Consider the following 13,006-nt stretch of genomic DNA (forward strand, 5'->3'; position numbering starts at 1 on the left):
TATTAACTAGAGTAGGTTAGGCAGTTATAAGTCAGGTTAAATAGTTGAGGTTAGGTTAGGATGAGTGTTAGATTTGTATATAAGTCACTAGTGTACTTGTACTCCATTAATTAAAAAATTCAATCAACATCTTCTAAATTCTATGGTAGTTTCAAACACACATGTTATATGGTTTATTGTTATGGTCAAAACAATTCTTTTGGTTCAAATTTTGGTCTAAACTTAAATGTGAAAGTTTGTTTCTATCACCCAAATTAGATCCATGAGAGAGTAGTTCAATTTCTTTTGCGAGCATATTTGGATTTGGTTTTTCTTATTATGGGATTTGTTTTACTATATGATTCATGATTGTTCAATAAGTGTTAATCAGAGAGATTGATAATAAAGGAAAGTTTGTTAACATAGAAAAATGTGAAGAATGAGACAAAAGTTAATTAATTGTGTGATATGAGTTGAATTGTGAAATGATATGAATGGAATCATGCAATATAGAAACATATCTCACGATTCTAGTCACCAACAATACGAGTTTGCGATATGTATTTTTTGTTTTTTGTTTTTTTTTTTGTGCAATATGATGTGTCTCGTGTTGTTCAATTTTTACAACATTGGTATTGTTTATGTTTCCTCTATTAACTAAACTGTAATAGAAGTATAGTCCATGACTTATTTTACTCATATAGAACTATGTTACTTACATTCTATTTATTTAGTGCTATATTTTTTTTTGTTGTGTAATATGGAAATTTTCTTCTTTCTTTTTTTCAGTAGGTAAGAGGCGGAGAGGGGAAGTTGCTGGTGTTCGAACCCCAAACTTGATGAAGGGGTTGCATGGGCCTCACCCATCGAGGGTCACCCTTTCTTCATTATGGCAAAGTTTTTCTTCTAATATCCTTTATTTCAATAATTTTGATGTTTTGACCAATTTGCTTGGTTTTTGTTTTCAGTTGTAAAGGGAGGATAATAGAATCAGAATCAAAGTGAAGAGGCAGGTCAAGAAGCCGCAGTCCTAGTCCAAGGTATGCTCCCCCTCTCTCTCTCTCTCTCTCTGTGTTATTTATTTATTTATTTATTTATTTTTGTTGGGGGGGGAGGGAAGGGGGGATGGGATAAGATGCTCATGGTATAGGAAATAAAGTGGATTGCCCTCTTAGAAAAATTGTCTAATGTAGACATTTTACGTGGAAATTGATTATTCTTATTAGTATACCATAACCATATTTTGTTTAAAATGTACGTTTCTATTATGTTTAAAATTGTGCAACATGAGGAGATTTTACCCCTTTTTTTGTGGCAAGCTTATTCATATGATAATTATGATTAACATTATATATATATATATATATATATTTTTAATTGAGGATATAGGAATGATTATTGGTGTTTTGCTCCAACCCTTTTTTGACCCTTTCCCAATTAAGAAGCCAAAAAACCAATTGTAAACCAAAGACTACTCTTTTTTTTTTAATTTTTAAATTTGGCTTTTTTTAAGCCCTACAATTGGCTTAAAAGTCACACATATTAGAGCATCTCCAATTCCTTCTTTGAATTCAAATTTGATGAAAAAGACGAAAAAGTAAGCTCCAATCATTTCATCAAATATGTATTAAATCAAGGGAGCAAAATTTTCATCAAATTGAGTATGTGTCAAATCCTTCACAAAATTTGCAACAATTGTAATTTTACTAAAATTGTTGGCTTTTTTGGATTTTGAAGGTTAATTATGTAATTTTAAGCGTTCCAGTAAGGATCAATAAGTTCTTATAGAATTTAAATTGCCAACCAATTATCAGACGATTGTGCTAAAGTTCTTTCAGTCTCAATAAAGAGAACTTTTACTGGTGGCTTGCTTAGGAGAAACTTATAAACAATAACAAGTATAAAATAATCCAGAAACTGAATTTCATTAAGTAAATGAGAGCTTACAATGAAATGACCTAGTCTCGAAGAGGTTCACAGTAACGAACCACTTGAAACTACTCCTAGGAAATGAAGTGCAATACAGGAATTGAAGAGTTGGAAATGTAAAGAACTGGAAATGTAAAAACTGGAAAAATATGAAATAAATAACTGGTTTCTAGATTTGAGTCTAGGTCCCCTTCTATTGGCCTTCTCTTCTATTTAAACTCTCCAATGGTAATCATCAAAGTGGACTTCTAGCCGTTGAACTGCCCTTCCACGATCATTGGTTATGGCCTTGAAGAATCTACTCCCATTACGCCTTCTTTGCAGTTGGGCTTCCCTCTTGAATTTGAATTTGAATTGTGAGTAACCGTTGGGCCGCGCCACCTTTCGCCTTCTAACTGCTTCCATGCTATGCAAATCCATTATTACCAATATGAATTGCCACGTGTTTATTGCTGATTAGAGACTTGCATTAACTCCCCAAATTACCCTTTACGAGCCACGTGTTAAGCTGCGATTGGCCTATACAAAATATATAGCCAACATTACCCCCGGTACGAATATACCCAATACTTGGTGATATTAGTGGATCAGTGCACTTTGTCCACGTCCTAGGACGTGCATGGACTCTGTTAATCTTAGAAGTGTAACCGTCCTCTTAGAAATGAAACACTAAACTTTATTAAATTCTCCTTTACCCTTGAACGTTTCCTCCACTATCTGTGTATACGAAGGGACTGATACGTCTTCAACGGCCAATCAAGCCCTCTCTTGCATTGATCGAGCATACGAGGAGGTATTGGACAATGATGACTGACCTCAAAAGAACTTTTATGTATTTATTGGCCACATTTATCCGCTTCCATTTATACAAGTTATGGAAGCCTTTGCACCATATGAACCTTTGGACCAAGCATTTGCACAAATGGATCTTAGAAGCTCTTCATCTGCTCAAAAACTCTCTGCATGGGATGAAACTGCTTCATTTTCTTCTAGAAATACTAGCTAGGATACTTGGCCCACACCTACTCAACCTCAACAAGGGAGCAAATCCATCATAGATTTCCTGAATTTGATGACCCCACTCTCATTCATCTGTCTATGCGTAGTTTTGTAGTGTACCCATATGTCCCTTTCGACCGTCTTTGTTGCCTTGAAGAGAACTTGTTTTCGGTATGGTATACCTCTACCTTGCCAACCAGAATAGTGCAAAAGACCCCACACCCCATTGAAGTTTTGGGAATTAGCCCCTTACGCTTAGCCAAGAAAGCAAAACTTTGTTCCTCTGATTGTCTAGAGTGTGTGAACGAGCCCTAGTTTCCACCTTCATTTGGAAGGGACCCAACTGCTCCTTTCCTGCCTCCCAATCCTAACTGGATTAAGGAATTGAAGCTCACCCTATTCGAGAGCCAACATTGTTCTCTCTACCAGGCTCTAGTTCCTCTGATTGCTTAACAATAGTATAGAGCCCAGACCTTGCTTGTTGTTTTTTCTCACTTATCCTTTGAGGTCCTTCGAGATGACATTCCTCAAAAGAATCTTTTATGGGCTTATGACATTGTCTCTTAAAGCCACATCCTCAACCCTGTGGCCTAGGCAAAGCTCCACACTTTCCTGGATCAACTCCCTCTCCTGCTTAACTGGCACAAAAATGCTTCTGCCAGTAGTGAATCCCTGGAGGAGATCTCTGCTGCTTACATTCAAACTCAGTACAAGGCAGAGAATCTTCTGGAAGAGTATGAAGACTTCAAGAATCATGGCTCAGAGTATGAGGAAGATGCCAATGAAGAAGATACCAATATGGATATTACACATGAAAATGGGGAGATGGACGAAGTAGAGAGAGCTCTTAAGTAAACAAAGTTCGAAATGAAGGCCCAGCAACTCTTCTTCCAAATAAGGGCTCATCAATTAGATAAACCAAAATTCGATAGGATAGAAGAAATGTTAGAAAAGGAATATGTATATATTGAATTTTGCTGGACAAAGTTTCAAGACCTTGTAACTTTGTCCATTCCACATTTTTACAAAATTGAATGACCTTATTCCCTATCTCGTTCATGTAATATGTTCCAATGACCGCTTCGAAGCCTGGTTTAATTGTCTTTGAAGCATAAAATTTCTTCTGTAATATTTGTCTTCGAAAGGATTTGTTTAACAAAAAGTTCAAGAGAGTACTTTCATCTATGGGTAAGTCCTCTGGTCATTGAAATTCCCACATTGCTTGATCCAGTACTGGCTTTATAGTGCTTATTTATTTTGAAAGCTAAAAGATCAGGCAAGAACCATACTATAAAGGTTCCTTCGAAGGAAATCTCATTTTGTTGAAAGCCTAAGAGATTACCCTCAAAACCTTCGAAGTAAACAAACTCCAGCTATATATGAGTTTAAGGTATAAACTGGCTTAGAAGCCAATTGTCTGCTTTCGAAGCCAAGCTAAGTATTTAAAAACTAGCTTCAAAGCCAACTCCCTATTTTCGAAGCCAGGCTAAGTATTTTGAAATGTGTTTCCCTCCTTCATAAGGTTTCCACATACTGCTCTGGAGGTAGCTCTCTTTCTCTTGTTTTTAGGAATTTAAAAAATAAAATCCTTAATCACATATGGGTCAAAACTTGGGTTTGTCTTAAATGGCTAATTTTTTGACAGAAAGATTTTAAAAACCACATCTCCTCGCGCTTTTACCTATTCACTTGTCCAATATGTCCCACTTCTCATTTCTGTCGACTTCAAATTCTTTCCTTTCTCACACTCACTCTCTTTGCCCTCCATTTAACCCCTCACTAATGGCTTTTTCTTCCTCAAAAGTGCTAGTTATTGAGCGCATGAGCCCATCTGTGGCTTTGAAAAAGTATATTGATGAAGAGATAGCTAAATTCAAAGCTAGTGGACCAAGTGCCATAGATAGGCGTGTCTTTATCCCTCGCGACAACGCTCAAGAATAATACGTCCTGGGACCTATCTTCAAGGAAGCCGTTGCCCAACATCCTGCTTTGTATCCTCACTTGGAGGATCATTGCCTTCTTTATGAAGGGGGCCTTGACTAGAAGAGCTAGAGGATGAACCGACCTCATCGCTGTTGGCCCACATTGAGGATCGAATGGAAGGAATGGTACGACAAAATTTTCCCGGGCAGAGAATGGGACCTGCAAGAGCTCCGCATCCTTGACGCCCTTCGCCTCTCCAGGTTTGTTATCCCTAAAGACCCTTTTTTGATTCTTGCGGCCCTTTGTTTTTGGAACACAGCTTTCAATTGTTTTTGAATTTCGGTGTGGTATGATGGCCCCCACTATCCTTGATATTTGCCATCTATTAGGGCTCTCACCAATTGGTGATCCCTTCACCCCTGGTTACCCAAACCCTCTGGTCGGTTTCACCATTCCATTTTTGAACTCTTCCTTCAGTGCTTTTGTAAAGACTGAGAATAAAAAGGAAGGTCATGTGAATGACCGAGAGTTCTTTTCTTTTATTCTATATTGGTTGTGTAAGTTCCTTTTTTGTACCTCATTTCAGCGGATTATGCTTGGGTTTGCCTCCCTTGCTAAGGCTCTTGCTTCGAAGAAGAAGATAGCCTTGACTCCTTATGTTTTAGGCCTTGTTTATAGGGCCTATTCTCAATTTTGTGAGAAACCTCTGGACATTAATAAAGGAGGCCCACTCTAGGTATTGCAGCTCTGTCTTTTTACATACTTCACTGATTTACACTCTAGGTGTTTGAGATTCTTAGTGCAAAACCCCACCACCTATGGAGAAAAATATGCTAGGGTTTCCCTCTACCCTTCTAGATTTGCTTATTACCTTACTTTCTTCTACCAACTCCCAATTTCTCCTCTTTCTACCTTCTTCTGCCCTTTCGAGGCTAACACAGGGCCAGCCTGGCTGAGGAATTTTTTGGCTGATAGGAAATGCTCTAGGCCTTTACACAAAGATATGTGGCCCTCCATTCTGCTTCCCAGGGAGCTCTTTATTGGGATTTTGAAACCTTGAGCTTATAAGTGCATCTCTAAGGCTTATTGTCCTTTCCAATTTTCTAGGCAATTTGAGCTTACTCAGGGGATTCCTCTGTGTGTGTGTGTGTGTGTGTGTAGATTCCTCCTTCTCTCTCTGTAGCCTCTCCAATTCAAATCTTGCAACCAGAGAACTGAAAGTGCCCAAAACAAATTGGATAAAGCAACCTCCATACTGATACAAGACTTGAACAACTTTGAATTTACTCCTTTCATCCCACATATCACAGCCTTCAAAAGATTTCAAAACTGGTAGACAGCCAATATGGAGGTGCATCTAACTATTTCCCCAAGGATCTGCTGGTAGGGCTAGATGTACCCTTTCAAGTCAAGCCCAAGAAGACTGGGATCACCATTAGCTCATCTACTGCTCCTACTGCCTCATCTCCTCCTTCTAGGGTCACCAAGGCCACTTTGAAGAAAGGTATGCACCCTGTCCCCTTCATGCCTTTCCTTTTTATGATGCCTTGTCTGTTTACTCATAGCTTCAATATTTGATATAAGAGCTTCACAAGTGGCTTCTCCTCAAAGGGCTCAGGCCTTGAATATTCTCATAGGCAAGCAATAACAGAGGAAAAGAAAACTTTACTTGACCTTGAAGAAGAGGTACCTGAGGCTTATTTAGAAAAAGAAGAAGAAGAAAAAGAAAAAGAAACACCATTACAAAGAAAGAAGAAGAAGACATTCTCTCCTGTTAAGCTTATTATGGACTCCACTCATGAGGCAACTACCAAAACAGTAGAGAAAGAATAGTCCAAAGAGATTATTATCTTTCAGAGGTTAGAAAAGAGGAGGCAACAACAAATATTGAGGGAAGAAGTTGCTACTACTGATGCAATGCAAAGGGAGGCTCCGAAGAGGAGTAAAACTACTGAACAATATACCCTTTGCAACTCTCCAACCATTACCACCACAACCACTAAAGCTGGTAATTTCTCTCAGTCCCTTTTGTCAATTACCTTTTCCAAGACTTAGCATACATTTAACATTTTCTCTTTGTTTTCATGAAATGCAGTAGCAACTATTTCAGTTCCTCCTCCTTCGACACTACCTTCTTCTACCTTGAATAAGGATGAGGGACCTTTCTTGACCTCCTTAGAACTAAAGACAACTTTAAAAGTAAAATGGAAGGTTGACCTTGGAGTGCCAATGAGTGTAGAACCCCTCCAGATAATGCTTCCACTTCCTGGCTCTACACTTCCCTTGCCTTCTTTTCTTTTCCCCTTAAGGCCAAGCATTTCATATTTTCTTTCTATTAGCCTTTTCAATTCTTCGAACCTACCCCGGATCTCAATTGCTTCACCTCTACAAACTTCTCCCAGAGTTCTGGCTACCCCACTATCACCTGAGAAAACCTCAGTTGTCACTTCTTCTTTAGTGGCAGCTGACACTTCTAAAGAGGACACTGGCAGCTCACCAATTTCCTCCCCACCATCCAGCTCCAGTCCCTCTTCTCTTAACTTACTAATAGCCAAGACCATAGATGCTGCTGGGGAATCCTCAATTCCTTTTCCTATCCTCATGCTTCCATCTATTCCTTCAACTAGTGATTCCTTTATACTGCCAATGTCAGAAAGAGAGATGGACATTTTCGAAGCCCAACTGGCTAGCTTATTTGACATATCTTCATCAGTTCGAGCAACAAGCAGTGAAACTGAGCCATTGATCCTTGCTGACTCTCTTTTGGAGATTATTGAGAGCTCTTCCACTACTACAGAAACTTCTTTGCCTCAGGTGGACTTGGGAACTTGCTTGGACTTGTTGAAATTATTCTCAAGGATTCCATTCGAAGCCCTACAAAAGCCTATTATCAAAAATGGTTTCCTCAAATGTTGCAAAGCCTTCGAACAATTCAACACAGCCTTCTCAAACCACCTATCCCAGGCAGCAGACACCATTGATTTTTACATCAATATATGTCATATGGCCAAGGCTGAAGAAAAAGAGCTCTTGAAGGATAAAGAGTTTGTCTCCCAAATACATGCTGAAGTGTTTGACTTGAAGGGACAACACTCTTATGCTTTTCAACTTCGAACCCAACTCTTGTATATGAAAGCACAACTGGAAGAGGAGTTAGCAATAGTTAACCTAGCCTTGATCGAAATGCTGAGAAATTACAGACTACCAATCAAGCGTTAGCTGATAGGAGGCAAGAAATGGCTACAACTATACAATTGTTCCTATCCCTTAGGAATAGGGAGGCCATTGTAGGGGAATAACTGAAACACTACACTAATTTTGGTCCAATTTATGGCTTCATGTACTTAACTCTTTATGAAATGAAAGATTTTTATTTATCCAAACATGTTCTGATCTTTTGCTCATGTTTTGTATGATGATCTTACACTCCTTGTGTTTCCCACATAGTTGGATAATAAGGCTTCAAATATCTGCCATTGATTTTCTTAAGATGCACATAACTATTTAAATTTCTCAGATGGTAGGCTCCCCCAGGCAGGACTCTATGAATTTGGTATGGTCCCTCCCAATTAGGTGACCATTTGCCAAATTTATGGCTCTTAATTCCTATTGGCAATATCGTCTTCCATACCAAATCTCTTTCATCAAAGCTAATGTGCTTGACTTTCTTGTTATAACTTTTGACTGTCCTTTTCTTTTGGAAAAAAATATTATTTAATGCCAAAATTCTAGCTTCATTTACATTCTCTAACTCCAAGAACATACTCTAATGATATTGCTCAATTGTTAACTGGTCTTGGCATTTTACTCTCAAGGATTTGATATTAATTTCTACAGGAACACTACATCATGTCCATATACTAAGGCATAAGGAGTGATTCCTGTACTTGACCTTGGAGAAGTCCTATAAGCCCACAACACATCTAATAACGAATTATGCTAATCCCTGGGATTGTCTTCCATAACTCTTTATATTCCTTTTTTCAAGGATTTGTTAGATGATTCAGCTTGACCATTTGCTTGTGCATAATAAGGGGTGAAATTAATAAAACTAATTCTAAATTCTGCTGTGAAAGATCTTACTATCTTCCCATCAAACATAGTCCCACTATCCACAGTTATGGTCTGTGGGATGCCAAACTGTAGAGGCGCCCTTGGGCCTCATGCTACAGTTCGAACTCGATTTGTGTCGGTTCTTAATCTGATCTCACAATGTGCAATGTGAGATTGATAAATCACCAAAGAGTCCAAATCCGACAAATCGTTTTGGAAAACAGATTTTTGTAAAGAAGTGCCAAACATAGAATGCTTTGCCAGATACAGAGCCGCCACCTAAATATTTTATTTTGGGAGAATTTAGGAAACCCTGACTCATTTGCCTAAGGCCACGTGTCCGTCATCACCAAAGTTGCCTCGGCTCGGGAACTTGGGTACGATTGGGGAAGGTCAGCTATGAGCCCCCCCTCTTGCCCGATCCGAAGATCGGCCTCTACTAACCATGATATCCAGTTTTGAAAATATTATGCGTTCTTATTCCGGTTATTAGCCTAGATTTACTACGTGATGCGCACAACAAACAAGTATAGACTAAGTTGCCTAAATTAGAACGAAACATGTCATAGTTGTTTATTTGAAAATGGTTTGATGGTGCTACCCGCAAGTAGGCATAAGACATGAATTTTGCCACCCTCAAGTGGGCTTAAAACTTGCATTCAATGCATTGTTCCAATTTAAGTAACCCAACCTTCACCCACAGGCATTTAGGTAGTTATAACACGTAAGCATATAGTCTCATGGTAAGCATGTTACCATGGCAACACTCACACTCATACAAGGATGCTAAAACATAAATGCTTACCGAGTACTCCAAGCCAAAACAGAAACTAGTTAGTAATCATATGCACGATCCTAGTTCATGTTTGAAATGGCTAATACAACACATGCAAAGATACAATCTAGATAGGCTCGGCTATCCTAAACATGGCATGTGAAATGCAACAGATAACACGTATTCAATTTGGAATTGAAATACAATGCAGTTAGCATGATACGCCGAGCCTGGTGCATGAAGACAAATGTATGAATGCACGCATGCATAACATAAGGTATGCTAATTTAAATATGTCCTAATACTAACCATCGAAAGCTAGTAAATAAAAGGGAAGAAAGAAGTGGGGGTTGGAAAACATACACACACTCACACACACTTATTACACAATTGCCCTCGCCCGGAGGGTCCGAATAAATATTACACAACCAAAGGAATACTACTAAATTAATTATTACAGAACTTCTAATTATTTAACAAATTAAATGCAGAAGGAAGGTGGCCGTAGCCCTGCCTCGGGATGCGTGGATGATGCATGCTCGATCCGCCTTGCCCAAAAACCCGGTACCATGCCACTGTTTCCTCTGTTTACATTTCCTCTCCCCTCTGAAAATTATGAAAGTCCCCAGAACTGCCTTGAGCTTCCTTCTGAGTGTTGTGGAGTGCGATCGGCCAGAACAAAAGGTCACCGGCCATGGGAACAGGCTTATCGACCAAAGATGGTGTCATCGGCTGGACATGGCTGACCGGTCGGCACTAGAGATGGCCGGTCGGCCATTTATTCCTGCAGGATCCTGCAGTTGACAACATCAGAGGGCAAGCAGTGTATGGCATGGAATTTTCAAGCAAATGTGTGCATGGCCACTCTTCTAATCATGTTATGGATTCAAGAGAGTGTGGCCCTTGGTACTCGAGCCACCAATCACGCATTCCCATGCATGATGGCCTAAGACACCAAGTTTGCCAATCAATGTAAATGCATGCAACAAAACAACTGAGTGCTAATGCCCTATCATGTTGAGATCAAGGGCATTGGCGACCGAGGATTGAAACATGTTTCGTCACTTCAAGTACGAGCACTTCTCAATCCTCATACTTGGTTTGACACCCCAAACCAAGCAAAATGTAATGCGATGTAAGTCATATACCATGCAAAGTAATGCACCTAATGCAATGCCATGCTACCTATTCATGCAAGCTAAACATGAACATATCAAGCATGCAACAAGACTATGTGATGCAACTAACTAAACAATATGCAAACATGCAAACAAGACATAATGCAAGCATGCAACTAATGGAATGTAACATGTAACATGCTAAGTATGAAACTATATACAAGGGTGGTCTTAAACTGAAATGGGAGGCCTCAGCCACACCCCAAAACAGTGGACAAAAGTGCCAAAAATGATGGACAAGTGCTCATGCAAACGTGCACACCAATGAGCCAAAAACCCAAGCATGGAAGGCTACTCTCAAGAACACTCAAAGGTGATATACATGGACATTAAACACTCATGTTAAACTCTGAAAAGCATGTGAAGAATGATGCCAAAACATGCTAGGGGATGGGTGTAAGATAGGAGGCATTCAAGGGCACAAAAGAGGGCATTACTCGACACCTACCCCAAGCATACATGGCATGAACTTTTCAATACAAAACAAAGTTTTAGCATGCAAAAAGGACCTCCAAAACCCACTGATATGGCAGCTAAGGGACACAAACCAAGAGGCATGCATTTAAGACCTATTTCAAGGCATAAAAGAACAACACTTTAAGGCATGAAATGGATGATGAATGCAAGCATACAAGCATGGATTAGGGACTGAAATGGCATGAGAAATGATTCCAAATCACTAAAACAACCCAACTCAAGCATGCTCATGACTCACACACTAAAGGCTCACAAGCCAAAATGCAAAGAGGTTATACCAAACATGGCAAATATGATCAAATCAGTGCCTAACAGACCTCAAGCATGATGAAATATGACCAAGAACTTCACAAAGTTAGGCAAGAACATGCATGCATGATGGTCTTAAAGGCACGATGCATTTCTAGGCAAAGAAGAGGAATGCAAAGCAAGTATATTATGCATGCAAAGGGGCATGAATCCGACCAAAAACAGAGATGTAATATGACCCAATAACACCCAAAAAGCTCTAAAATGAAGCTAAAAGCAACTAAGCATGCATGCTACCCTTATGAGCCAAAAATGCAAACAAAAGAGAAACAAAGGGAGAGGGGTGTCCCTCCCCTATGCAAGACCTCAAACCCTCTTCATCACTAATGAAAATCCACTAGATTCCAGTGGTGAGAAGGCCAAAACACAATAGTATTCAAAGCTTAACAAAGAGAGCGTAAAAAGAGCCAAACAAGGCCTAAAAGGGGGAGGTCGACCCCAAACAACAAAATGTCCTTAATGAAAGATCTTAAGCATGAAAATAAAAGACTTTTTCAAGTTATACAAAAAGTCTAAAACAACGTGCAAAGTGGGTTAAAAACTAGTGCAAGATTGGGGAATATAAAGCAAATAGTGTTACCCTTGAAGAACACCTGAAGAATAGCAACCTCAGCCTCTTCCTTATGATCAAAACCAGCTCAAAACTCTGAGAACAACCTCTCAACACCTCCCAAGTCGAAGTATGGTGTAATAGTAGGTGTTCTAGTGCAAAACTAAGAACAAACTACACTTTTAGGCCCTCAAACACATACAAATGAAGAGAGAGAGAGGGAGATATATGGAGAGAGAGTGATATATATCATATATATATATCATATAAGGTCTGGTTTTGCTGAACCTCTCAAATGGAGAAGAGAGGTCTCCTTATATAGACAAGGCAAAGGCTTGAAGCTTCTTAGAGAAGCTAAATGAAAGGGTCAAAGGGACCAAGCTTCTAAGAGAAGCTATCCCAAAGGTCCAAGCTTCTTGAGAAAGCTAAGACAAAGGGTCAAGCTTCCTCAAGAAGCTTAAGCAAATGGTGCAATCTTCTAGAAGAGGTTTGGATCAAAAAAAGGGGGCAAAGGGGCCAAAACAGCCACACACGTGTGTGGGGGGAGGGTCTGTGCATCCCAGCTGGCACAACTGGCATGCACCATGCCTGCAAGAGGCAACAATGTGGTACCGGCCAGAAAAGGAGGCCATCGGCCAACTAAATGGTCGATCGACCACACAAAATGCCGACCGGCCATCGCCAATGGCCGGTGGCAAGAAGACACGGCCGGTGACCTCAAGCCATGGCCGGTGAGGAGTGGGGATGGCCAACAAGCCATTCTTTGCCCTCCAAACAAAAACACAAGTGTTTGGTGCAAAACCAAACACAACACAGTCGAGTCAAGAGGTCCTA

General features: G+C 39.7%; 1 pseudogene; it reads left to right on the plus strand.

Annotated features, from left to right (window-relative positions):
- LOC114301378 (uncharacterized) overlaps positions 1–13,006 on the plus strand; it is a 52,219-nt pseudogene that overhangs the window by 9,880 nt on the left and 29,333 nt on the right.

Source organism: Camellia sinensis, chromosome 6, assembly GCF_055761805.1.
Source record: "Camellia sinensis isolate YWXY chromosome 6, ASM5576180v1, whole genome shotgun sequence".
In the NCBI taxonomy this organism is placed as follows: domain Eukaryota; kingdom Viridiplantae; phylum Streptophyta; class Magnoliopsida; order Ericales; family Theaceae; genus Camellia; species Camellia sinensis.